Genomic DNA, 26,021 nt, shown 5'->3' with positions numbered 1-26,021 from the left:
AAGGCCTTCCGCCAGCGCGAAACAAGGGCGTGTATGCCCTGTCGGTACCAACCTTGTCCTTGTGGCGGAGCCAGTGCTTCACTTTGTGAACTTCATTTGGTAATTTACAAATGCAGTGCCAACTGTCGAGTCGTACTGCGTCTGTCCTTGCAATGACACCAACAGCCTGCTGCAACATGGCAGGTGTGACAGCCGCGGATAGTCTCCACGACCGCTGCAAATTATGGATCTCCGCCGAACCGCCTTTTGATGACCTCACTATCCGTACCCAGCGAGTGACTCTATTTCTGTTGACAGCAGATGCTCGATAGAATTTATAGAAGCGTTTGTGAATATTCCCCACAGTTTCTTTCTCTGCAATGAGAAATTCAATGACAGCACATTGCGTGTAACATAAATGACCTTTAGACGCCATTTTGAAACTGTCCTGCAGCTACTCTATCTGTCGGAAGTGACGGACACTTGGAGCGCTCACTCAGGAGACTTCAAGTAATGTATATGTAACGTTTCGCATTCGTAGCATTGTTTTTGATTGAGAAAAAAATTCGGTGCATTACTTTCTGGGTAATCCTCGTACAATAAGCAGAGATCCTAGCTATGGGTATTGCCCTTACGTCCCTTTTATGTAGTTTGAAAACTATATACATATTTTGTGCATGTGTTCACAAAAAAAGTGATTCCATAGACTATAATCAAATATAGATACGTGTAGTACGTATCTAAAAGAGACCCATTTACGTCTCCGATTTTATCGCCTGTTTTTATTATTTATTCTCTTCATCTTATTCAAACAAAGTCTGTAGGCTGAAGAGCGGCATACTACGCTGCTGCAATCGAAATTGAACAAAGAAAAAAAACTAAAAGAGGCTGGCTATTGCAAACGGATGATAGGATTGTCACTGCATAACCAAGCCAGTTCGTCAGTATCTCTGTGTGTTCATCCCACTTCAGATGACAACGAATACTCATTACTAGAAATTTTGTGTTTGTTATACAGTCTATACATTTAATTTAAGACTCATTTACCTATTCAGACCGAAATTAATAATAATTGTGTTCCTTACGTTACACAGTTCTTCCACAGTGTGGTTATGAGCTGCACCACAGTGTGCGACCAAAATGGCAGGACAACTGGAAACCTACTCCAAAGTTAAAGTAGGCCGGACAGTACGATTCTTCTGGCCAAAACGTCTAAACTGCACACAAACTCACAGAGATATTCTAGCATTGTGTGGATCAAATTCAGTGTCACGTGGAGCCGTAATGAAATGGTACCAACAACATGACCAAGGCCGCACAGACGTGGGGGACGCTGACCGGGAAGGAAGGAAGATCCCGCATCTGCGGTTTACATCTTTCTGGCAAGCTGAAAGAACATCAGGCGGAAATAGGTTTTCCAACGATGTGGACTTTCAGTTCAGATGGTTTTTGTAGATTTCAAAAATATTCATGACAGTCTACATAGGGGCACAATCATCAATGTCTTGAAAGAGTTTCAGTTTCCACAAAAACTAACACGTCTAGTACAGAAGTGTTTAGGGAAAACCCACTGGAGAGTAAAGATCACTACAGGAATTTCAGAGCATTTTCAAGCCAGAAGTGGTCTTAGACAAGGAAACGCATCATCTCCAATACTTTTTAATTTAAGTTTAGGAAAGATAGACGTAGAACACCAAAAATGAAACCAAGCTGGAGTAAAACTAAATAATATCACAGTAAACCGGCTTGCATATGCGGACTAATTTGTCCTAATAACAGATAATAAAAGAGACTTGCAACTCAGGAAAAGATATTATAGAAAAACTGCAAGGAAAGCAAGGAAAGCAAGGTCATAAACAAGCAGAAAATTGAGTACTTGGTCGTAAGGCATCCAACGATGAAACATCATTGATAGTGGACTAATTCACATTTTACAGCATAGATATTTTTAAATATTTAGGAAGCATTTCTTAGAGAGCAGAATGGGATGGAAACTCAGATTAAGGAAAAGATCGCAGCGTCAAATAGATCATATTTTGGTTTTAGGGACGTCCTGAGCCATAGAGCAGTTTGGAGAAGTTTTAAAACCAGATTGTACCAGACTGTGATTCTCCTGATAGCTCGATATAGTTCTGAACATTTATACTAAGGAAAACAGTTGAACAAAAACCGCTAGTCTTCGAGGGAAAGATAGTGAGGAAAATATTTGCTTCTTAAAGGGCCAGCCACGGGAAGGGAGGATATTAAAAATCCAAGAACTGGCAGATCGATACTCGCAAGATGATATTGTCCGAAGAACCACGAAAAGATGATTGATGTGAGCTGGACACCTAATTAAGATGGAAGGGGAAATACTACTGCGCGTAGTATTCCCAGGATCCGATGAAGGGAGAAGGGGACTAGGAAGGCCTCGGAGATGATGGCAGCATGATATGAACACGGATATGGATGTAATGTGCCTGAGAAAAGGAGAATGGCCCATGAAATCCAGGAATAGAAATGACTGCTGGAGGATTGAGGAGAACGCTTATGGTCTCCCAGGCCAAAGTGACAATTACGAATAAGAAGAAAAAGAATGTTCAAACAGCGGTTCTCGAACGGCTCCGTGACCAAGCAGTGGATGTGTCTCATGAGGAACTGAACGATTGGTAGAAAGTTCCGACCGTTGCTTCCAGAGATTTTATCATTTTGCCTAAAATAGAATCATGTATCTGTGTGACTGACGTGTAGTGCAGCGCTCAGTAAAAGTTATTTGATGTGTCATAATAATTTGTAATTTAGTTTTTGAAACTTCCTCACAAAATATTAGTTTACTGCATACTAGGTAAGTCTAAACGTTCTTTCTGAGCAACAATAAACGTGATTCTCTTCCAGGTGTATTTGTTGACAGAACAATCAACGGGTTTGCTGTCAGTTCTCAGTGTTTAACGGGCGCAATATATCAGTGAGCAAGTCAGTCGCCATCATCGAGTGTGCTAACAAACTGGACGTAATGACGATGGTGAAAGGGTTGCTCACTGAAATGTTGCGGCCGTTGGACACGGAGAACCGACAGTACACCCGTGGACTGTTCGCTCAGCTGTAGAATACCATGAGGGTGAACTGGGATTCAGTGGCATAAAGGAGCTTAATACGGTGTTAAGCGGTAGGGATGGGACAGGAGGCAAGAAAGCAGCGTTCACAGTTGAAAACATGCATAACCTTTTATCTAAATAAAAGTCAATAACTTATGGTGTCAGCAAAATAGCTTTGAAAAACGAGTAAGAAATTAAACAACTTCTCGAATATTAATGAGGAAATGAGATCAGCAATTGACGTCAGGAAAAGAGTTTTTAAACAGTTAAGAAACTAAACAATCTTTCAAACCTTAACAAGTATTGAAGTCATCCAAGCTGCATTTAATAATCAGAATCATAACATATACAAAAATTTTCAGTTGACGTTGAAATATAATATCTTAAATGATTGCAGTAGACTTGGTAACAACGGTAGTAACATAAGCAACACTTCACGGCCGTCGGTGACATAAGTTATAAAGATACAATTGAGCCCCGCGACGGGCTAGATAACCCGACTGACAAGGTGCGTGGTGTCAACTCCCCACCCACGGCTTTGCTGGTGGATGGGGCAGGTACCGTACAACGTGAATTGCAACAGACTATGAACTGACCTTAGAAAACTAGTAACAGTGCACTGCTTTATAAAAATTGGTACATATTTCATTATACTATCATTCAAGAGCCAAACATAAATAAAGAAACAAGCATCTGTCCAATCAGCGAATACGTTGATGGGCGACAAAGCACTTAACAGTAGGATAGCACTCTGATTACAGGAATGAGAAAACCAATAAGGCTTACTTGCCCCTAAACTTAATTGGCAAACGATTACTTTTACTAATTATGCAGCAGAAACAGTCATTACACACTATTTTGAAACGGAGGAAAATATATCCATAATTAACGAATTGAGCAGTTCTTACTAACATAAACTCCACTATTTCAAGTAGCTAAGCAACCGAATCTCAGATGTCAAACTTTATTTACCAGGCTGCCCGTAGTAAGTACACTGGAAAAGTACATTCTTATTTAAGTAGACTTTAGCATAGAAAACCTCAGGGCGGGTCAACTAAGAACCCAATCAATATGTTTTACAAATATTTAACTAAAACGATTGCAGTCAAAAGGCATTCTGATTAAATTAGACTCACTCCACTAAAATGTTTCACAAATGCTGAACAGAAGTGATTAAACTGAAAAGCCACTCTGATTAAATTGGACTAATCGCACTAAAATATCTTTCAAATGCTTAACTGAAATGATTAGAGTGAAAAGCATTCTGATTGAGTTAGCCTTCACTGTATTTAAAAGGAATAACAACACACTGTTCAGCCCTCAACATGGTCGACGGTAAGCCACTCGAAATATGACCAATTAAACAGACACTTCTGATTAATGTAACTCCACTAGCTAAGTAACACAGATCATAGAACTTCCACACATTTCACAAACAGTTACGACTAGCATCTGTAATAAAACAGAATTGCTTCCATTACGGTAAATTTCAGTTCCTTTGGAGCGAATCCCCATAACAGCAAACACAGCAGACCTTCCACGAAGGAGGACTAGCCGCAGCATTACTAACAAAATAAGGCTCAGAAGCCAAAGAAAGAGTTTCACCAACATATCTGAGGAATCGGTAGCGAAGTGCCACTCATAATGTCCACGCGCTCGGCACAGGTAAATTTCCAGAGTACCATCGCCACCACAGCCAACCAAAAACACCGTATTCGCGAGATGAGGTCTGTGCTCTGCAAAAGTTGATTACTGTCAGCTCCAGACAGTGGAGGTAAACCGGCATCGCGCCCCGGGAGTGCTCCTTCCAGTTCGGCCCTCTATTCTGTCAATCTTCGTGTCGGTCAAAGCTCCTCACGTGGAAAACCGCCAAAATCGTACCCTTCTACAGCGATCCAGCGAATGATGAATCGATGCGAGACAACACGGCTCAAAGGATGTAATTTGTTTTCTCTTGTCCGCCCCCGGTAGCTGAGTGATCGTAAGCCGAGATAAACATAGATCACACCTTACGGACCCTTAGTTAATTTCGAGAAGATGACCCAGTCTTACACCAACGTCTGGAGAACTAGACGATAAATGGCTCTCTTGCTCTAGCGAACGTCGGGTCGTGAGCAGGTGTCGCCCCCGACACGAATTTCATTTCATTGCTAGAAGAGCACGTTTCTTTTGTATTTGTACTATCCGCGATGTCTTCATGTCTTTTTCATTTGGACATTTTCAGTTTTATTCACTTCCTTACTTAATTAATTTTTTAATTAGCCTCTATTTGTCAACATATGGGCATTGTAGACACTATTTATGCGGTAGTATAACAAAATGTATGTCAGCAAAGGTTGTAAGTCTGACATTGTGGGGAAAAAAGCAAAAAAAAGAAAAGTCGGATTGAGCATCTGCCATGTAAGCAGAATGTCCCAGGTTCGAATCCCGTTAAAAAAAAAAGTGGTTAGCGTCCAAGCCCCGTAGTCGTAGATAGTTGGTCGCTGGATCGAGTCCCGTTCGTTATCTTTTTTTTGCAACACAATCATAATCTTTACTATTTATATTACAGTTGATATAATGGGAATAATATGTGTAATCAGATTAACTTTTATTGGATTTGCAACGTTATTTGGCAGTCTGCAAATTTTTGTTATCACAAATATTGTAATATTCGTAATTACCGGCTAGTAAAAATAGAAAAAATATTTTAAAAAAAGCAAAAAAAAAAAGTGATCAGCGCGCCAGAATGTCAATCCTAAGGGCCCGAAAGACTTGCACTCGGCGAACGGCCTACCCGATGGGAGGCCCTAGTTCAAAAATAGCTCAAATGGCTTTGAGCACTATGCGACTTAACTTCTGAGGTCACCAGTCTCCTAGAACTGAGAACTAATTAATTCTAACTAACCTAAGGACATCACACACATCCATGCCCGAGGCAGGATTCGAACCTGCGACCCTAGCGATCGATCGGATCCAGACTGTAGCGCCTAGAACCTCACGGCCACTACGGCCGAGGCCCTAGTCACACGATATTTATTTGTTTTCTCAAGAAAGGAAATACAAGAGAGAAAAAAATAATTAAAACCAAGACAGCGTCACGGTAAGACGTCGTTTTCTGAGAGACGCGGCGCAGCACGGTGGTAGCGTGAAACAAGGCGCTCGCCGTGTACTCGCGACACCTTCGCACAGAAGCCGCTGGCTGTTGTTTACTGGCGCGACTCGGCGCCCACACGTCGACCAATTAAGGTCCGGCGGTCGATCGCACGGGCTGCGGTCCGGTTCCAGTCGCGGGGACGTGTCGACGTCACCGGCACAGCGCCGCGCGTGACTGTGTGGGCGTGCGCTCACCCGGCGCGACCTGCCGTAAACGCCCGCTGCAATCTTCTCAGCTCACACAGCCCAGGGAAGCCGCTCCTTCTGTTCCTCCTCATTTAATCTGGTGGACTACTCGGAATTCTGGTGGAAAGGGCACGGTATTACTTTCATCACTGCGTCTCCTCTACATTTGAACCGGAAACTTCATTCGTGGAGTCTACAAGGAAATATAGTACACTCACGTTCAGAAAAAAAAAAAAACAGAATGCGTTGAACTACTAGAGGTAGTGACGGGTCTCGATCTTCCTCCATAACCGAGTCCATCAACATGAGGTAACAAATTTGAGCTAGCCAAGGAGGTGGAAACGTGGGTTCTACTATGTCAAGACTGCTTTGTAGCTACAACAGGAAAACACAATTAATTAGCAGGAGTGTAAGACCCAACTCGCTTTATTTGTTCATTAGACCTAGAAAATATTAGATACCGGCTCCCAGGTAGATGCCATTTTCCTTTACTTCCGGAAGGCGTTCGATACAGTTCCGCACTGTCGCCTGATAAACAAGTAAGAGCCTACGTAATATCAGACCAGCTGTGTGTCTGGGTTGAAGAGTTTTTAGCAAACAGAACACAGCATGTTGTTCTCAATGGAGAGACGTCTACAGACGTTAAAGTAACCTATGGCGTGCCACAGGGCAGCGTTATGGGACCATTGCTTTTCACAATATATATGGCTCTGAGCACTATGGGACTCAACATCTGTGGTCGTCAGTCCCCTAGAACTTAGAACTACTTAAGCCTAACTAACCTAAGGACATCACACACATCCATGCCCGAGGCAGGATTCGAACCTGCGACCGTAGCGGTCACGCGGTTCCAGACTGACGCGCCTAGAACCGCACGGCCACACCGGCCGGCCACAATATATATAAATGACCTAGTAGATGGTGTCGGAAGTTCCATGCGGCTTTTCGCGGATGATGCTGTAGTATACAGAGAAGTTGCAGCATTAGAAAACTGCAGCGAAATGCAGGAAGATCTGCAGTGGATAGGCACTTGGTGCGGGGAGTGGCCACTGACCTTGAACATAGACAAATGTAATGTATTGCGAATACACAGAAAGAAGGATCCTTTATTGTTTGATTATATGATAGCAGAACAAACACTGGTAGCAGTTACTTTTGTAAAATACACTCCTGGAAATGGAAAAAAGAACACATTGACACCGGTGTGTCAGACCCACCATACTTGCTCCGGACACTGCGAGAGGGCTGTACAAGCAATGATCACACGCACGGCACAGCGAACACACCATGAACCGCGGTGTTGGCCGTCGAATGGCGCTAGCTGCGCAGCATTTGTGCACCGCCGCCGTCAGTGTCAGCCAGTTTGCCGTGGTATACGGAGCTCCATCGCAGTCTTTAACACTGGTAGCATGCCGCGACAGCGTGGACGTGAACCGTATGTGCAGTTGACGGACTTTGAGCGAGGGCGTATAGTGGGCATGCGGGAGGCCGGGTGGACGTACCGCCGAATTGCTCAACACGTGGGGCGTGAGGTCTCCACAGTACATCGATGTTGTCGCCAGTGGTCGGCGGAAGGTGCACGTGCCCGTCGACCTGGGACCGGACCGCAGCGACGCACGGATGCACGCCAAGACCGTAGGATCCTACGCAGTGCCGTAGGGGACCGCACCGCCACTTCCCAGCAAATTAGGGACACTGTTGCTCCTGGGGTATCGGCGAGGACCATTCGCAACCGTCTCCATGAAGCTGGGCTACGGTCCCGCACACCGTTAGGCCGTCTCCCGCTCACGCCCCAACATCGTGCAGCCCGCCTCCAGCGGTGTCGCGACAGGCGTGAATGGAGGGACGAATGGAGACGTGTCGTCTTCAGCGATGAGAGTCGCTTCTGCCTTGGTGCCAATGATGGTCGTATGCGTGTTTGGTGCCGTGCAGGTGAGCGCCACAATCAGGACTGCATACGACCGAGGCACACAGGGCCAACACCCGGCATCATGGTGTGGGGAGCGATCTCCTACACTGGCCGTACACCACTGGTGATCGTCGAGGGGACACTGAATAGTGCACGGTACATCCAAACCGTCATCGAACCCATCGTTCTACCATTCCTAGACCGGCAAGGGAACTTGCTGTTCCAACAGGACAATGCACGTCCGCATGTATCCCGTGCCACCCAACGTGCTCTAGAAGGTGTAAGTCAACTACCCTGGCCAGCAAGATCTCCGGATCTGTCCCCCATTGGGCATGTTTGGGACTGGATGAAGCGTCGTCTCACGCGGTCTGCACGTCCAGCACGAACGCTGGTCCAACTGAGGCGCCAGGTGGAATTGGCATGGCAAGCCGTTCCACAGGACTACATCCAGCATCTCTACGATCGTCTCCATGGGAGAATAGCAGCCTGCATTGCTGCGAAAGGTGGATATACACTGTACTAGTGCCGACATTGTGCGTGCTCTGTTGCCTGTGTCTATGTGCCTGTGGTTCTGTCAGTGTGATCATGTGATGTATCTGACCCCAGGAATGTGTCAATAAAGTTTCCCCTTCCTGGGACAATGAATTCACGGTGTTCTTATTTCAATTTCCAGGAGTGTATCTCGGATTATGCGTACGGAACGATATGAAGTGGAATGATCATATAAAATTAATTGTTGGTAAGGCCGGTGCCAGGTTGAGACTCATTGGGAGAGTCCTTAGAAAATGTAGTCCATCAACAAAGGAGGTGGCTTACAAAATACTCGTTCGACCTATACTTGAGTATTGCTCATCAGTGTGGGATCCGTATCAGGTTAGGTTGACAGGGGAGATAGAGAAGATCCAAAGAAGAGCGGCGCGTTTCGTCACAGGGTTATTTGGTAAGCGTGATAGCGTTACGGAGATGTTTAGCAAACTCAAGTGGCAGACTCTGCAAGAGAGGCGCTCTGCATCGCGGTGTAGCTTGCTGTCCAGGTTTCGAGAGGGTGCGTTTTTGGATGAGGTATCGAATATATTGCTTCCCCCTTCTTATACCTCCCGAGGAGATCACGAATGTAAAATTAGAGAGATTAGAGCGCGCACGGAGGCAAAGGCAGTCGTTCTTCCCGCGAACCATACACGACTGGAACAGGAAATGGAGGTAATGACAGTGGCACGTTAAGTGCCCTCCGCCACACACCGTTTAGTGGCTTGCGGAGTATAAATGTAGATGTAGATGTAGGAGGAAATAACAAAGTACTTATTACTTATCTTTGTTATAGTCCATGATCTGTTGGTTGACAGTTATAGAATACGGGACTAGGCTAAGCGTCTGTAGAACATAATTTACAAGTCACGAATCTTGGAGTGACGAATTAATCTCTCGTAATCTTGAATGTCAAATCCGGCGAATTTATAGAGTAACATGGCTGTCGACATGACAGAAGGTAGAATTGTTTATAACTGTCAAATTAATACTGTTGACTTTACTGTAGTGCTATTACGGAACTTTACAACTGGGCTACAAAGACTTGGTGGCAGCAATGACTGAGCTGCAGACGGTGACTAACATCGGCGCTGGCTAACCACTGTGCGCGGCTACGAACTGTCACCACTGCACTACACTCCTGCTGCACATGAAGTGGCCTCGCGGCGAGCATAAGTGCTGCGACTGGCTGTGTACGAAGGGTCGATTTGCTTCGGACGGAGACGTACATGTCTGGACACAATCGTCATTGCATAGGCAACCGTAAAAATTTTTGCATGAAGCTATTGACCAACTTTTCTCATAGTAGGATAAATGTATTAGCGGCTTTGGCGATACCTTTTTGGAGTAGTAAACGGTTTACTTATTTTATTCCATCTGGCCTTTAATTGTAGCTGAAATATCTCTCTGCATCTACGCACAAAAAAGGAGGCGATATTGTTGCCGTGTGACCACTAATTATGTTACACTGTCCAGGCACATTAATGTGACCACCTTCAACAGCCTGAATAACCGCCTTTTGCAGGGAGACATGCAGGAAGAGAGTCAATGACATTCAGGAAGGTCCCGACAGGGATGCCAACTGCAGGGCCGTGGCCAGCTGCTCTAGGTTTCTCGGATGAGGATCGCTGATGTGAACACCCCGATCTACGTGGTCCCACAGATTCTCGACTGAGCTCAAATCTAAGCAGTTTGGTGGACAGAGGAGTACCGTGAACTAATCCCAGTGAGCTGTGTGACAAATTTCATTACCCTTCTGGTAGAAGTCATCGAGCCGAGGAAAGATAAAGCTATATAAAGATGGACATAGTTCTCAAGGATAGATGCACACTTGTGTTGATCTACTGAGCATTCCATAATGACGGGATCAGGTAGGGAACTGCACGAAAATGTTCCTCAGACCACAACGCATGACGTGCTTTGCTTTCAGATGTTTCACGCCGCACACCACATCTGTCCGATGGAGCGTAAAACGTGATTCGTCTAAAAAGCCCACCTCCCACCACTTAGTGGACGTACAGCTCTTGCACTGGCGTACAAATTCTAGCCTCCGTCACCAACAAACAGCAATTAGCATGAACGCATGAACTACGCACATGCTGCGGAAGCCCATCCGCAGCAACATTCGCTCAACGATTGTTGTACAAACACTATTGGGAGCCCCTTGATTCATGTAGGCGGTCAGCTGCTCGACAGTTGCAAGCTTATTCACCCATACTCATCACCACAGCTGTCGTTCACCTTTGTCATCTATGTCCCTCGGTGCACCAGAATTGCTCCGGCGCCGATTTCGGATAGCGCTATTTTGCCATGCACAGTATACTTTAACCACAGCTGCACACGCACAATTTACAAAGTTAGCCATTTCGGAAATTCCGTTACCTTTGGCCCTATAGCCAATAATCCTGCTCTTTGGACGTCACATAAATCGCTCCCTTTCCGCATTACAAAAATAACAGAACTGTTTTCTGCGCTCTTCTGACACGCTTCACGTGCACTCCAATGGCAGTACTACCACGTTTGTGAGCTGTTATTGCACGTTGACGTCGAATATAGGCGATGTTCACATTAATGTGAGTGGACCATGTATCTAGGTTTGTGGGGCAACTGTTATAGACTTTGCTTGGTCTAAATAATTTGTAGACACAGCAACAACTCGCTTTATGCGCATGCGCAGTACAAGAAGCCACGACGACTCGCGAACAGCGTGGCTCGCTTTTGGCGACAGATCCCGGGACAATGATGTGATGGCTCACAAACACTCGTTGCTTGCATCTTTTCCGCTTTCCGCACACACAAATGTATGATCTCAAAAGGCGAAGTGAGTTTCCAGTCTTAGTCACGTGTCTCAATAATTGAATCATCATGAAATTTTTTTCAGGCTAGAGAAAGTAAGTAATTTTTTGTGTAGGATCATGGCGCGTCACTTGTTGCCATAGCACATGATGGCAAAATATGCTACCGCTGGCGCGGGTGCAGGATGAAGATTGTAATGCTACATGAAGGGTAAGCCCTGTCTCTTTGTACAGTCTCGGGTGCAATACGTCAAACCTTATTACGGTGCAGAAACATTGGTCCATACTTGATACATGATGTGTAAAGCAGAATTTACTCAGCCAGTGCGGGTTACGTTCTACCACTATGCAAAGTTCGTCCCTTGTTCCCAGTGCAAGCACTGCTGAACCCACGTGCAAACAAAATGAGACCAACGCTTTTTAAGCGGATGTGTAATTACAAATTTAAGTTCTAATATTTAAAAGGTAGTTTTTTGTGGTATGATCTTATGGGACCAAACTGCTGAGGTCATAGGTCCCTAAGCTTACACACTACTTACTCTAGCTTAAACTACCCTACGCTAAGGACAACAGACACACCCATGCCCGAGGGAGGACTCGAACCTCCGACGGGGGGAGCCGCGCGGACCTTGACAAGGCACCCTGTCCGCGCGGCTACCTCGCGCGGATTTTCCCTATTATTTAATAAAAAAATTGTTAAGTAGGTAGGCACTTTACTTTGTTTCCTTGGCATAGTAATCCCATTAATACCATATGTCAATTTAAGGTGACAATCATATATCACCTAGCAGTATGAGAAGTCAAGGCACGGTAATACTATATGAAAAGATAACCTTAAATAATGGGTTATTTTTCTTAACAAACGGTTTACTCGAGTCTTAATAAGTATGCTAGTTTTACTTATGAAAACTACGTTATGTTAACTACGTAATTCTATTGTGGTTATCGTCACTTTAGCCCTACGATTGGCTTCTATTTTCTATCCTCCAATTCAACGAGTTGGAGACTCGTCACATATTTCCTCCTAAGTAGTAATAACACTGAACGTGACTCGCTTTAATCTTTCCTCTCGTTATCCAAACAAAATAAAGAATCATGTAGAGATCTGGTCACACTCCAAGGCCAGCTACGCCGTACAATGGATCTACAGTTGCGTAACAGAAGTTAATAGCACAGGCCTTTAACGTAATAAGCACATGAGTCGCCTCTACGCATTCCTTGCAGTTTTCACACAACCAGACCCTACAATGCAATTAGGAACCTATCTTCACAGTGAAAGGTTTTTGGCCCAGACAACTACTCTAGTATACAGGAATGCAGTATAGGACTCCACACCAATTAATAATTCTACCAATAAAATCCTCACGGAACAACTGTTTCGTTAGCGTAGAGCAATCTCTCTAACGAAATCCCGCAGGATTCAACTATTTATTTACACCATGCGACTGCTAAGATACTGTACAAGATCCCAGATACCGCTTCATACCGATTCGAATTCGAATCCGAACTAACAAACTTACATTTCGGAACTTCGGTTAACCGATGCAGTTTAACACGTAGTGTCTCTAGCGCCACGATTATCACTGAATATTCAGCGTTTTCGTTGACTTACCGCTTTGAAATTCAGGTACAACCACGGTGAGACAATCTATTGGTAATCTGATCCAAGCTGTCCACCGACCAAAAACATTGTGGAACATTAAGTACGAATAAACAAATAACGTTATTAACACTTAACATTTAATAGATTGTAGTCTAATTGTAATATTTTCGTATCTTTTCTGCCCTAGTAAGCAATTTACCTTTACTGTATTCGGACAAAGATCAATGAGCGCGCTGCATGAGTGCGAATAAGATCCTTGACTCGGTGTTTATCTGTGGTTCGCAGAACTGCAGCGCTGATACATTCCTTTTTAATAACCTTTTCAAGGTAACCAATGCATACACAAGAAGACAATGTTTGTATTTTGGAATTAGCAAGTGAAGAAAATTCTTTTCCCATAGATAAATAAATAATTCATAATTAGTGTCAATTTTATCTTTGTTTCCATTATTTCGTAACTAGCGCAATTAGTTTAACTGTCTGTAGCGTTTTTAATAATGTGACAGTTTTGTAATTGTTAGAGTCATCTGGTGTTGTAGAGTCGTTTTTTGACAATAATTAGAGTTTAATTTTCAAGAACGACTTTCTTGAAAGTAAAATCCTCCTCCGCCATTCTTAGTAAAGTTCTGAATTTTTTATCGTGTGTGTATTGCACATTACGCCACACGAAGCCACAGATTGTTTCTGACAAGCAAAAAACAAGTTATGTAGTGAATAGCTGATTTTTCTGTAGCTACTGCGTTTGGTAATTTAAATTTGCTTTCGTGAACGTTAGCACACCAAACACAGAATGCTAAGCATGAGGTAAGTTACGTTTATTCCAGGGCAGATTACACTTTGCATTATTGTGAGCAAACAGTACACACCCAGAACTTTTAGGTATGGTGCTTATTATGCAATTAATTTCCAGTGAACAGTGTAGGTAATATTAAACAGTTATTTTTTACCGAGTTAAGGAGTATTTTATTTCGTGGATATTCCAAGAAAAAACTTGGACTCCATGTTACGCAACTTTAATAACCTACTTCTGTATTGAGTTACAGTTAAATAGTTTCCATTAATACACTATTAGTTTCTTTTGAGATTCAGCTAGATTTATTTTCATTATTTCAAATTCAGCATTTCAGTTAGACTAAAGTTTTATTCCACAACACGATTCACATGTTTAACAAGAGACCAACCAGCACTCAGCAGTTGAATATGATATCTAAAGCACACGTTACACGAGGAGAAAGGTTTTGAAAACAGAATATTCAGTATTTTCATTTATATATAAATTTTTTTAGAAAGTTACTACACATATCGACCCCATTCTCCTAGAATAGTCCTCTGGTTTTTCTGTGATTACATAGTCAGCAGTTTGCAACATAGGTTTTCGAAAGCAAATCAGCGCTACGCGTGTGTGTACTCGTATTTGTATTTTCTCTTTCAGACATTGTAAATTCATTGTCATTTTTTGTGGTTTTGTGTGAAAATATTGAGTGTGAAGATCTCTGTTACGCCGGCCGTTGTGGCCGAGCGGTTCTAGGCGCTTCAGTCTGGAACCGTGCGACCACTGCGGTCGCAGGTTCGACTCCTGTCTCGGGCATGGATGTGTGTTGTGTCCTTAGGTTAGTTAGGTTTAAGTACTTGTAAGTTCTAGGGCACTGATGACCTCAGATGTTAAGTCCCATAGTGCTCAGAGCCATTTGAACCATTTGATCTCTGTTACGTAGGCATACAATAGCACATACCGTGTGAAATAGTTGAGTTTTAATTAGATTATTTTCACCAATATTTCTGTTGCATAAAGAAATTTATTGCTTTTGGTCATTTACTAATAATTCACTTCACGTAGTTGCAATAGAAATTCTGTTTGGTGATTCTGTTTTTACATTTGAGCACTATGGCTAGTAACAAATTATTCCGTATTGCTACCAGATCGCAAACCACGTCACAATGTAATGGCTCAATGATTAAACAGAAGAAGCCCAACAGCTTTTATATATAAATAATTTACTTGAGATTTCAGAGAATGAAAATAACTTTCCAGCACAGATGAAAAATTTATTAGTAAACACAACAGAAGAGATTTCCGAAAGTGAACAAGAAATTTCAGACGACGAATCGGCAGGCGACAAGTCGCCTCAGCCATGCGAAACTTCGCAAACACCACTCACTGAGACAATCTATTCGAGTTTTGCTTCCATTTCTTTCAATCAAAAAGTACACGCACGAACATCTATTACTGACAGTACGTACTCAGTTGTTACAATTCCAGTGAATATGAATGAGTTGTTACTAAAAATGAGTAAGACACTTGATGAAAACACAGAACAAAATCCGAAAGTGTAAGAAGAAATAAACAAATCACAAGAAGAAATTAGTAAAGATATCAAGAAGCTTGGGGAAAAAAGAAAAACCTTACTGTAAAAATCCGACAAGAAGTTATAAATGAGTTACAACCCATTCTTACAAGGTTTCAGGGTAGGCTACTCAGTCTTGAAACTGAACAAAATAATTTCAAAACTACACAACAGAAAAAAATGGCTCTGAGCACTATGGGACTTAACTTCTGAGGTCATCAGAACTCCACGACCATCTTAATAGCCGGCCGGGGTGGCCGAGCGGTTCTAGGAGCTACAGTCTGGAACCGCGCGACCGCTACGGTCGCAGGTTCGAGTCCTGCCACGGGCATGGATGTGTGTGATGTCCTTAGGTTAGTTAGGTTTAAGTAGTTCTAAGTTCCAGGGGACTGATGACCTCAAGAAGTTAAGTCCCATAGTGCTCAGAGTCATTTGAACCACCTTAATATTCCCGTTGATGCAACTGATGAACAGACAGCCGCATTAAAACTAAATACTGACGAATAAAAAGAACAATTTAGCATGTTAACAAAGAATGTCGAAGATTTGAAGACAAAGATGGCAAACTTGTCCACAAACATAGACGACGATTTTTATGTCACACATCTTGTATCATTCTCAGACACAGAATATCAGCCACTTAAGAATTTTAAAGAAAGTGAGACTTGTGTTAGTCAACAACAGAAAAAAGATATAACATGCGAGAATATTTGATACGTATCGAATGTAAATTAAACGGTAATGACGACACCAATACCTTGACACGTTTACACTCACGCTCACGATAAGAAACTTGTGAAGAAAATAGCAATTTGTGGCGTCTTGGTGAATTTGCCAGGGAACAACATTTTTCACCAAGACATGATAGTGAGCCGCCTGTCAGGTGCAGTAGGAGAACATTCCAGGTCTCACCGAAAACAAAATTTCTCAATAATTGTAAATTCAAAAATTTTCGAAATTTTAGCTACAGCATCCATCCCCAATGCTGGTTGAATCAGTTTTTGTTTCCACTACCACCAAATTGGCCTTTAGGTCAGAAACTGGAATTCATATGTGGAAATCTCTGATTTTTATTATGCTTTCCTGTGTATGTATTGATCGCAAGTCACTCAGGATTGAGCAAAACATAGCATAAGAATGAAGAAAAATTTTGGTCAGTCCAAGTTTTCTAGTCAGTCATTTTGAGGAGATGTTACGTAGGCTCCAATATCTCACAAGCCCGTACAGCCCGTCTGAGTTGATTCGCATTTGGATCATGTAATATTACGAGGAAGATGCAAGGACGATCTCGATGCTTTCCAAGGTTTTCTACAAGAACTGGAATTAGACACTAATAACCACATCACCAGAAAACATGGCAACAGAAATCGTGGCTAGTGACATTCATTTCCGGCATTTCCACTACGTAAAAGAAAACGTAATTTAGTTACATACTACGGCGAGAACACACTTTATTGAACGTGTAAACGTCGCTACGGATATTCAGGTTTAGGTTACGACATGTTTGATGTGCCTGCCATCGTTGGCGATGATGTGGCGCAGACGAATAGTGAAATTCTGCATGACCCGCTGAAGTGTCGGATCATCGATACTGTAGATGACCTCCTCAATGGCTGTTTTCAGCTCAGCAACGCCTTTGTGGTTGTTGCTGTACACCTTGTGTGTAATATAGCCCCATTAAAACGAGTCGCATGTGTTCAGATCCAGAGAATATGGCGGCCAATCGAGGCCCAAGCACTGGCCTCTGGGTACCCAAAGCCAGAATGCGGCTCACAAAGTGCTCCTCCAGGACATCGAACACACTCCTGCTTCGATGGGGCCGAGATCCGTCTAGCGTCATCCTCATCTTGTCGAAATAAGGGTCACTTTGGGTAATGGGGTTGAAATCATCGTTAAGAAGTGAAGACGAAATGTGGATTTTCAGTCCTCCAAATATGCCATCTTACTTATTGACGAACCCATCCAAACGAAAGTGGGCTTCAACAACAAGGCGCGTGCGCATGCGCACGATAATTCCCATCGTGCCCCAAGGTCAACCGTGGAGTTAGAACATCCTAACGATAACCGTTCAGAAGTTATGACGATTTGATTTCATATAGTTCAATAAGAGTCACCCTTTAGAAATTACCAACCCTCTCTCATTATCGCAGACACAATTACAAACGGCAAAACAGGCGCCATCTGTAAGATTATCGTGACAGAAGCCAGTTCCCTAGTAACAATCATGATCACGGTAATCGACAGTCAGGCGCAACTCGTATTCTAACGGAATAAATTGTGAAAAGTCAAGCTCACAGAACTCGTGCCAAAACAGCAGTTAAGGAGACAGTTATCAAAATAGGCAGTGTTATCAAAACAATAGCAGACAAGAACACAGTCAACATCGGCAACAGGCTAGTAAATCAACTCTACCACGACACGTTGAGATGGTTGAAGTGAGACCGCTTAACCCGGCCAGCGATAACCGACGTGGAAATAACACACAGCAATGACTCGCAACGGCGGCAGCTGACGATATTGTAGACAGGGCTGAAACATCTCTGCTGATACAGTAAATTTCGTACATCTTGAAGACATAAGAGATATCTTGTTACAGGAATCAAATAATACGCAGAATGCTATCACGTATCTAGTGACACATATTTCTGTATTTAACATCGCTGTATCTGTTGTTCTTGACTCAGGTGATTACTGAAATGGTATTCAACAGATATACAAAGACGACAGACTGTCCTACACTACATTTGTGGACAATCAAATTACAAGGTGGTATTTCAGGCAGAATTGTTGATGTACTACACTAAACCTCTTTGGATTTCACATGACAAGTCTATTAATTTGTAATGAGTCTCATAATTCTACCGCTTGTGTCGACAGAAATGATACTGGGAGTAACTTTTTAACTGAATACAAAGAAATTTAAAACTTAAGCGATACTGTGATAATCTTAGAAGCCGAAAGTAAGTCAGTTATTCTAAAATTTAGAGACTGGGCCTCAAGAAAAGACGAGGACGTGAATCGCCTATGCTTTTTGACAGAGCATGCAACACGTTTTTCACCTGAACTCTTTCACGATGACAGACGTTGTTTATGTACGTCTTGCAATGGCAATGATCAGAAAATAGATATACGCAGTTTGATTCAAGAGAAAATAGTCAAAGTAGGGTACTGCGCTGATACACAGATAGCAGGAATCTTTTCCACATTTTGCATTCACACTCAACTGTTTTTACTCGCCGTACAGGGACTATAAAAGGTTTTTAGTAATTTCTGCTCAAACACAACAAATGCAACAAATTTTGTGTTAAACCATGTGTTATTCCTGCGTACTATAGAGAGCAAACGAAAGCTGAATTTCAGTTTATGCTACAGCAAGATGTCATAGAACCAGCGTTTAGTTCGTACAATAGCCCATTGGACGTAGTAGAGAAAGAAAGATGGATCGATCAGACTTATATGAGATTCAACATAAACTAACACTATCATCATATCTGAGACAGATAGATTCGAGCCCTTGAAGTAAATTACTTCCGAATTTTTATGGTGTACGAGTTATCGACTTGAGACGAAGTTTCTGGCAAATGGAACTATAAAAAATGGTTCAAATGTCTCTGAGCACTATGGGACTTAACTTCTAAGGTCATCAGTCCCCTAGAACTTAGAACTACTTAAACCTGACTAACATAAGGACACCACACACATCCATGCCCGAGGCAGGATTCGAACCTGCGACCGTAGCGGTCGCGCGGTTCCAGACTGTAGCGCCTAGAAACGCTCGGCCACTCCGTCCGGCTATGGAACTAGACCCAGAGTGTAGAACATGTACTGAGCTTCTTTGTTTTCCGGTGTGCTATCAGTTTAACAAATTACCATTTGGTCTTAATATTTCTTCCTCAGTCTTCATTCACAGTTTAAACTCCATTTTGCTTGGGTATTTGAAGTATCACATCACTTCGTATGTTGATGACACCCTCCTAGCTGAAAAATCTTGGTCGCAACATAACTGCATCTTAAATAATTTGCTACAGACTGTTGAAGAAACAGGAATTACTGTCAATCTGGAAAAATCAGAATTTGGCAAGGCCAGAGTAAATTGTCAAGCACACATCCTCTTGGGTGACATGACCGGACGTTTTTTAAGACTCAGGATAACTTCCACTGTACTAGAGGAGCTGGAGAGGCTAAAAACTGTAAAGGAAGACAGAGATTGGGATCCATCCAGCAAATAAATGAGGAAAAAGAAATTATGCAAGTGTTTAATGTGGCATTCGTTACTTCGCGACGTGCATGTGGTAAATGCGGAGATGTGAACTATGACGACGTTATTACCAAATGCTTCCGAATGGAACCAATGTGCTGTTATTCTTTCCTTGAGGACAAACATAGGTTGACATCCATCGGAGAATGAAGAATGTCTATGGCGCAGCATGTCTGTCGAAACCTGCAACAAGGAGTGCTGCCGCTTCATAATAACTCATGAACCTATATCGCAAATGTCATACAGCAGAAGTTACTCCAACTGAAGATGGAGACACTAGAGACAGGCAATTACGGACTTCTTTACGTTTTACCAAACGAATATCTTGAACCTGGTGCGTTGATGGGATAATTGGTTGGTTGGTTGGTTGTTTGGGGAAGGAGACCAGACAGCGTGGTCATCGGTCTCATCGAATTAGGAAAGGATGGGGAAGGAAGTCGGCCGTGCCCTTTCAGAGGAACCATCCCGAGATTTGCCTGGAGTGATTTAGGGAAATCACGGAAAACCTAAATCAGGATGGCCGGACGCGGGATTGAACCGTCATCCTCCCGAATGCGAGTCCAGTGTCTAACCACTGCGCCACCTCGCTCGGTGGGATAATTGGCTTAGTGTTCACGGCACTTTTGTCTGCTTAGCAAACCGATTCTGAACTGTACAACCTTAGAACGGAAACTTTTTAATGACCCCTTATAGCTTGTTTCTTTGTCACTGGCTTTCAATAACTTTATAAGACATCTGCTCGAGAAGTGTGCGTCCAAACTCATATCGAACTGATCAGGGATGTTCGTAGTTCACTACTTCGAAGAAATATGAATGTAAAATCGACGCACCTAAGCTCTCGCGCGATTGAAATCGTCTTTTATCGGTCGCCTGTTTGGTGAGTCTCTCTGTCCTTAATCAGCTCTGAAACATTGTTGGTTTTGTAAATCATTCTGGTGTTCATAATAATTCTTCTGTCTAACTTAAGATATACATATTTTTTTAACCGATTAAGCTTCTTACTCACTAATGGACGTGTACTGAGACGCTTCGAGATGTGTTATCCATGCTTACCTTGCTGCTTTCGTAACTGGTCAATTACGGATTCAGTTTTGTGTGAGCTGGACCCAAATACCGTGTAAAACTTCGAGAGATAATTGATTATTTCTGTAGTGAATTTTACATCCTGTTGTATAAAAAATTACTTCAAACTCAAGCCACAAAATTTTGGTGGCAGTTTAGGAATATTTTCTAAACATTTCGGTATAAGGGACTTGTGGTGTCGAGTGGCTCATTGCAGAGCAATAAAATAACTATAATTTATTTTATTTTTGACACCAGTTGCCTTTGTATGTGCACAAATACTTTCAAAACAGTCCGACATCCTGTAATATATAACGAACGAACAACACAAAACACAGAAGAATGTAACAAACCTCAGGGGCAAATAAAAATATTGAAATCGGATGTGGTTGCAGTCTCTGTGGTGACAGCTCAGCATAGTTCGAAACAAGATGTACAGCGCATGCTGTCGACATTTGAAGTGTTGTGGATATATTTTCCGTGCCATACGTGTAAAACAGCAGATAGGGGAAAAAATCAAACGACATGCTCTAACCTTGTACGGAACGACCGGAGTCTGCGAGTCCATTACTCCAAAAACTAAGGAAATGTGCACGAACACAGTCGGCATTTTGTCTATGGAGTTTGGGTCTACATCGCATAATAACGTTGTTAAATGTGCTGGACTGCTCGTCCACGGCTCTGCAGCGTACACGAGACGAATTGTCAGTAGGTGAATTTGGGTCTCACAATGAGACACATATTTTGGATACAAAAAGTAATTAGAGGTCATTGTTTCACATTACATCAAATTCACACTGATACGTACAGAGTCGTATAATCAATCTTGCAAACTTGATAATGAATATTACATAAGGTTCAACATTCGATAGATGAGAAATGGAATTTGGACATAATTGCACGGTGTCCTAATACTGGCGTAATAAAAATACGATGAAAGTTATAATGTAATCAACCCTATTGCGATACCGATGGGTATTGATAAATTTATTTGTAAGACAATAATCTTTTACAAAACTTTTTGTAGGTGAATGTCATACTTTGTATAATTCTAGTTACATTCGTTGTGAACAGAGGCATAGCTATAAATTTTATGAAGTTATTTCTAATATGTCCAATAATTTTGTTAGTCTACGCATAATATACATTGATTTAAATACTGCATGTGTCAGCGATGTCAATAACGATTCTTTGTTTATAAATGTAATCGTTGTTCCTTATTTGTTTGGTCGGGAGAATAACTGTGAGAGAGAGTTGTGTGAAGTCTGTACAACGTAGCTATGTGTGGAGCGACGATTGGGTGGATGAGGTGCAGAATAACACTTCGATACATTCATTAAAATCAAGATATTTGAAACACACGTAACAGTATTGACCACTACTAAGATCACATATATTCCTTCTCGATCCAAGCTTGCCAATTTACCAAAGCAACTCTTTAAAAATGATTAAAACCTTTTATCATTAAAACGTAGCTCAACGGCCCCGTAAAAGAACTGTTTTAAAATAGAGGGGCGGTGCAGCTAAATTTTAAGGAAAGGTAAAAGCACACACACGTATTAACAACAGATACATAATGATAATAATAATAATAATAATAATAATAATAATAATAATACCCGTGGACGCGCGGGAAAAGAATAGGCCTCCGGTATGTTCTGCCAGTCGTAAAAGGCGACGAAAAGAACAAACCACTAATAGGGCTAACCCCCCCTTTTAGAATGATTAGTTGGTTCAGGACAGAACTAATGAAGCCTCAGACAAGCGCTGTCATGGTCGGGGACGACGCTTATACCCTATGTCCACAATGGTAACGACACTGCTAGCCACACGGAAAATGATTTAAACCCAAATATTGGTGTTTTGCAGGATATGCTTCCTGCAACCACTCTAGAAGGAAAACAAAGACAGAGGATGAGATGGTCAGATGAAGTTAACCTACACCTCATGTTCTGCTATTACCAAGCAACAAACTTAGGAAGAAACACAACTGGATACAGATCACAAGTATACACATCATTTATTATCAGATACCCAGAATTAAAATTTTTAACAGAACAACGACTAGCTGATCAGATCCGTCTAATAATAAAAAATAACAGGATACCCCAGTCAGAATTAGAAAACATCAAACAACAAGTACAACAAATACTAGAACAAAATAATGCGCAATCAGAAGAAGAAGAAAATACAGTAATGGACTCAAACATCCCAGAGCAAACAAACAAAGAACACCACACATCAATTAAACAATCAGAGGAAAACGAAATCTTAAGACAGCCACCAGAACAAGCACAAATAGAACACGAAGTGGCACACATGTTAGATATAGAAGAAAAATTTCAGCTGACATATATAGAATACAAAGACACAAATACAGACATTTGACCATTCTTGCATAGACCCCCAAATAACCCCCAAGTCGAAACGACAATAACAATTATCAACACAATCATACACAACAAAATAAATGAAAATACAACTATGGAAGAGTTACAACTACTGATTTATATAGGAGCACTCACTACACTAAATATACACACTAGGCAGAGATGAGAACCAACCAACACACAGAAGAAACCCACAAAACCAGCATGGCAACACAGGCTACAGACCAGAATAGAAAAACTGAGAAAAGACATTGGACAGCTAACACAATTTATAAGAAATGAAATATCAGACAAAGAACGAAAAAGGTTAGGTAAAATATCACAACAAAAAGCGATAGAGTAGTTAGATGAAAAGAAGCAGAAATTACAAGCATTGGCCAAACGACTTAGAAGATACAAAAAAAGTAAAAATAGAAGGAAACAAAACCAAACATTCAACACAAACCAAAAGAAATTTTACCAGACAATAGATGACACACACATTAAAATAGACAATCCACCAAACATAACAGACATGGAACACTTCTGGAGCAACATATGGTCAAACCCGGTACAACATAACAGGTATGCACAGTGGATACAAGCAGAAACAGACACATACAAGATGATACCACAAATGCCTGAAGTGAGAATTTTGCAACATGAAGTCACCCAAGCAATTAATTCTACTCACAATTGGAAAGCCCCTGGAAAAGATAAAATAGCAAATTTCTCGCTAAAGAAGTTCACCTCAACACATTCACATCTAACTAAATTATTTAACAGTTACATTGCAGACCCATACACATTCCCTGATGCACTTACACATGGAATAACTTATATGAAACCTAAAGATCAAGCAGACACAGCAAACCCAGCTAAATATCGCCTCATAATATGCCTACCAACAATATACAAAATATTAACTTCAGTCATTACACAGACATTAATGACACATACAACACAAAACAAAATTATAAATGAAGAACAAAAAGGTTGTTGGAAAGGAGCACGAGCATGTAAAGAGCAACTGATAATAGATACAGAGGTGACATATCAAGCTAAAACTAAACAAAGGTCGCTACACTATGCATACATTGATTACCAAAAAGCTTTTGATAGTGTACCCCACTCATGGTTACTACAAATAATGGAAATATACAAAGTAGATCCTTAATTGATACAGTTGCTAAACATAGTAATGAAAAATTGGGAAACCACACTTAATATCCAAACAAATGGAATAATATCACATCACACCCAATACAGATTAAGCGTGGAATATACCAAGGAGACTCATTAAGTCCTTTCTGGTTCTGCCTTGCTCTGAACCCACTATCCAACATGCTAAATAATACAAATTATGGATACAATTTTACTGGAACATACCAACACAAAATCATACATTTGCTATACATGGATGATCTAAAACTGCTGGCAGCAACAAATCAACAACTCAACCAATTACTAAAGATAACAGAAGTATTCAGCAATGATATAAATATGGCTTTTGGAACAGACAAATGTAAGAAAAATAGCATAGTCAAGGGAAAACACACTAAACAAGGAGATTACATATTGGATAACCACAGCGACTGCATAGAAGCGATGGAGAAAACAGATGCCTATAAATATCTAGGATACAGACAAAAAATAGGAATAGATAATACAAATATTAAAGAAGAACTAAATGAAAAATATAGACCAAGATTAACAAAAATACTGAAAACAGAATTGACAGCAAGAAACAAGACAAAAGCTGTAAATACTTATGCTATACCAATATTGACCTACTCATTTGGAGTAGTGAAATGGAGTAACACAGACCTAGAAGCACTCAATACACTTATATGATCACAATGCCACAAATATAGAATACATCACATACATTCAGCAACATAAAGATTCACATTAAGCAGAAAGGAAGGAGGAAGGGGATTTATCGACATAAAAAACCTACATTATGGACAGGTAGACAATTTAAGAAAATTCTTTATAGAACTAGCAGAAACTAGCTAAATACACAAAGCAATCACTCACATAAATACATCGGCTACACCACTACAATTTCATAACCACTTCTACAAGCCTTTAGATCACATAAGATCAACAGTTACAAAGAAAGCAAATTGGAGAAAGGAAACACTACATGGCAAGCACCCGTATCATCTAACAGAGCCACACATCGATCAAGACACATCCAACGCATGGCTAAGAAAAGGCAATATATACAGTGAGACGGAAGGATTCATGATTGCAATACAGGATCAAACAATAAACACCAGATATTACAGCAAGCATATTATTAAAGATCCCAATACCACAACAGATAAATGCAGACTTTGCAAACAACAAATGGAAACAGTAGATCACATCACACGCAGATGTACAATACTAGCAAATGCAGAATACCCCAGGAGACATGACAATGTAGCAAAAATAATACATCAACAATTTGCCATACAACATAAACTAATAAAACAACACGTTCCCACATACAAGTATGCACCACAAAATGTACTGGAGAATGATGAATACAAATTATACTGGAACAGAACCATTATAACAGATAAAACAACACCACATAACAAACCTGACATCATACTCACCAATAAAAAGAAGAAATTAACACAACTAATCAAAATATCCATACCCAATACAACAAATATACAGAAGAAAACAGGAGAAAAAATTGAAAAATACATCCAACTGGCTGAGGAAGTCCAGGACATGTGGCATCAGGATAAAGTTGACATTATACCGATTATACTATCAACTACA

This window comes from Schistocerca cancellata, chromosome 9, assembly GCF_023864275.1.
Source record: "Schistocerca cancellata isolate TAMUIC-IGC-003103 chromosome 9, iqSchCanc2.1, whole genome shotgun sequence".
Taxonomy (NCBI): Eukaryota; Metazoa; Arthropoda; class Insecta; order Orthoptera; family Acrididae; genus Schistocerca; species Schistocerca cancellata.
This window is presented reverse-complemented; position numbering follows the sequence as displayed.